Below are 4112 nucleotides of genomic sequence, written 5' to 3' on the forward strand. Positions count from 1 at the left end.
AGGCCATTTCCTCTCGTCCTATCGCTTGTTACTTGGGAGAAGAGACCGACCCCCACCTTGCTACAACCTCCTTTCAGCACTTTCCTCTACCTTGCGCTCTGTAATGCCAGTGTTTGGCTGAGCCGTCCAATTCACAGTGACGTTACTCAAATAGTGTGTCCTGAAGCGTGAGATCCTAATTTGCAAGCATCGCTTTCACTCAGTATTTTACCAAAATGTGGCTGCCCGAGGGCTCGTCCCATAGAAGGGCTGCAACTAACCGGAGTGGTTTGGGCTGGCGTCTCCCCAAAATAACCAGTTGTAGCTTAGGGCTACCAGAAGAACTGTATGCAATCCAGAGCAATAATTTCCCTCCATTTAGCTGCAGTCCGGGGGAGACAAGATGGTCTTGCTCTAGACTCCTTCCTTTACGCAGCCCTGCCACCCTCCCACGCAGCCCTGGACCCCTCTGACTGCTGGCACTAACGCCTCTGCTGTGGCCGTACAGTCTCCTGTTGGGAATCGGCCTCTGGGGTGTACGGGAGAGGCTGCTTCTCTGAGGCAAGGAATGGGCAACGCTATTTTCCTGCTTAAATAAAGACTTGGTGCCTCTTGGAAGCCAAATCCCATTGCTGCGTTCTGTGGGAGAAGCCAAGCCAACCGTCACCTGGTGCTCTTGCAGATCGGTCTGTGCATATAGACTAGATCTGAGGGAGCCGATTGCTTATATGTATATAAAGATTCCTACTTTCATTTTTAAAGAGAGTAGGGATGGCAAAAGCAAATAAATAAAATAGGATGGCCATAATAGGGAGGAAGCTGCATGGCTGCTGGATGTTAGAAGCTGAGACATGAGTGAAAAATGAGGCCAGTTTCTGTATTTGGCTGCTCTGTGTCTTCCCTTTCTGGGAGATAAAATCTGTTCGGAAATATTTTGCCACTATTTTGACCCATTTCATGCTGTGTTTGCCTTCACTGTCTTTCACACAGTATTTTCATTTGGTCTGCATAGTCCTGTGGAGACCAAAGACTGGATGTGACACAGAAGTCCAAGTTCTGTGGGATCCAAGAGAAGCTTTAGGATGAGGCTGCTGGCAGTTTTTCTTACTATACACATTTCATCTGAATATCAGCTATCATTAGGAGACTAAATACATAAGTGCTCACCTCTTCCTAGCCTATTAGTATTGGCAAGTAAGATACTTCCATAAAAACTTGATTCCATAGAGATATAGATCAAATACTGGGAGAAAATCTTTTGGTATCAAGTGTCTTTTTAAAAATATGAATTTAAAATGCAGTTTTGGATCTGAAACTGCTCCAAATCAATTCATTAGGTGTTTCGCAGAACTCTTCAGCAAGCAAACTCTAGAAAGAACATTTCTGTTTGTACAGTTGACAGGGGAGTCCAATGCAATGTTTAGATAAGTTAACATTTAATAGTCCTCTTAACAATTGAAAACACAATGCATTTTTAGTGGAGCTAAAATTGTATCTAAACAGTACCCACTAGCCTAGCACTAATATCTAGATGTATTCTTTGGGTTCATGACGTGCCTGAATATACTATCTCCAGTATGAGGGGAAGCGAGGAATTAAAAGCACCTTAGCTGGAGCTGGTAACAGTTACCATGAATTGTTCCTACAAGTCATTAAAGTGGTGTTGGAGGGAGATGTTCAACTGAGGGCTAGAAAGCTGAAATAACACGTTGTGATTTTTCTGCCTGCCTAAATACTGCACAAGTTTCATAGAGGTCACTGACCTGGTGCCTGGCAGAAACTGGTTTTCACTACTGCTTAGGTTTGGGCTAAAGCCAGCACTTTATCAATTTTCTGTGGCCTTGCCTTTATTAAAGAGAGTTTCTGATTACCTCTCAGTGGTACAGTTGTCCATTTGAGGAAAAAAAAAATCACGTAATGACAGCTGAGTGACGCTAACAGAAAGACAAAGCACAGTCAGCTCTACAAATGTATTTGCTTACACAACCTGCACTGCCTGTGTCTGTTAGTCTCTCACCCACCTTACTGTCTCTTAATCCACCATCTAACTTCAATCAAATTTAGTAGAGAGTAAGAGGATTCAGAGGTACAATATTCCCACGCCTTTCCTGAAAATGAGTGGTCTGGGAGAAGAGAGGCTCATTTAGCTCCCAAATGAGAGAAAGAAGAAACAATGCTGTGCGTTATGTTTTTCCATGAACAGTGGCTGGCCATGAGTACCGGTCAGCTCGTTACACGATAGGTCATGGTGCATATTATCAATACATATTATGTCTTATCTTAGTCAAGCAAGAGATATGGGGGAGCTATGAGTATTTGGGACATGACTCACTGTGGGAGGTTAGGAAATAAAGGGGCAGGAACAGGATGTGTTACAGGGAGGCCTAAACGTTGGAAGGGGATATTGGGATATTGTGTAGGACGTGGGAGGGAGTTAAAGGTATTGTAATGGGAAGGCATGGAGCCTATAGGGGAAGCTTGGGTTATTGTGATAAGGAGGACATAACTGATACAAAACAAGGCTTCATTACCTGCTGATACAGCAACTTGTCTTCTGACAAGTGAAGAAGAATAGACTGTGATTTGATAGTAATGAGAGATTTGCTAGAGAAACAAAGAGAAGTGTGAGTTGCAGAACTACAGATAATGGAAAATGAGAGGCAGAGGAGTGCCTGGGACAAAGTAATTTAATGCAAAGATCAAAAAGCAAATAGGCTAGGGTGTCTGCAATAACTGGTATAAAAGGAAGAAGCGCATGAAGATGCTATCAGTTCTACTTAATGAATAGACACTACCTTTGATTGACATCTAACATGAATATGAAGATTAATGTGAAAAGTATTAACATAAATGAATATTTTCATGATCTGTTGATCACAGGCGTTCATTTACACTGCAGGAGGAGGGAACAGAACAGTGGGAATCAGCTGAAAAATTAACTGATTACCCAGAGCAGCAATTCTTCACTTGCTACCCTCTGGATAGTGACCTGTTATGAGGGACACTGGCTGAAGATCAGCATAGACACTCAAATGCTACTAATGTCAAGGTATTGTTTCAGACACTTCCAGGTTCCTCCAGGCTTTTATGCTGATAGCACTCTTTTTGAGGAATGATGACTGTTGGGTAGAGAGAAGATTCACCTAACAAAGTGGGGCGTGGATGTCTTTGCCAACAGGCTTGCCAGCCTTATAAGGAGGGCTTTAAGCTAGGTTGTTGAAGGCTGGGGAAGCAGTCCCGTCAGACCTAAGCTGGAAGAGAACTGGAAGAGCTAGAAGAGAAGTGCTGGCAGAGAGGTAGTGGTAGATAATGGGAAAGAGGATGCAGGATAGCATGATGGCAGAGGCTGTCCCTCTGCCTGAGAAAGCAGCATGCATGGCAGCCCATCTCATGTTCCTGCACACAGACGAGCATTTAGGGGAACCTCAACAGGCTGGAGAAGTGGGACAACAGATGCTTGCTTCATGAAGTTAACAAAGACAAATGTAAAATCTTGCATCTAGGACAGATGGGTTTTGGCAAAAGCGGCTGGATGCTCATCTGCACTAACTTACAGTCTATGACATTTTTTACTAACTTGGATTCTGCACTGGGCATTATTATTAGGGTGTAATCTCTAGCTTGAACTCCTACAGCCCTTGCTCCCTGAAAAAGCAATTATTAGAGCTATTTCCTTTACCCATTTGCCCTGCCAATTGTATCTCATTGGCTAGTTTTAATATTTCCTCTTAAATACTTGAAACAGCAGGGGTAGAATATATTTTCCTAATCTAATTTTTCTTTCACTTGTCAGCACAGAAAACCTACTGGAGGTCATCTAGGTAAATCCTCATTCTGCATCAGAGTTACATCATCCTTCTATAGCCAACAGCCAACAAAACCAGTCTTCCCTATGTTGCTCCACCATCAGGTTAAAAGAAGCTATTAATTTCTTTACCTTTGTCTCAGAAGCACAAATTCCATCAAACAATGTGATATGCATAACTTCAGTTTCCAAAATATAGGGTAACTACAATACAAATAATATTATGGAAAACTTCTACTACTTCATATTTTGAGATGTGAGTAGATGGCTTTCTTTTTACTAAATATTTATACACACACAAACAAAACTATAAAATAGGATATAACTT

The sequence above is a fragment of the Aptenodytes forsteri genome, unplaced genomic scaffold (assembly GCF_000699145.1).
Source record: "Aptenodytes forsteri isolate BGI_AS27 unplaced genomic scaffold, ASM69914v1 Scaffold82, whole genome shotgun sequence".
NCBI classification, from domain to species: Eukaryota; Metazoa; Chordata; class Aves; order Sphenisciformes; family Spheniscidae; genus Aptenodytes; species Aptenodytes forsteri.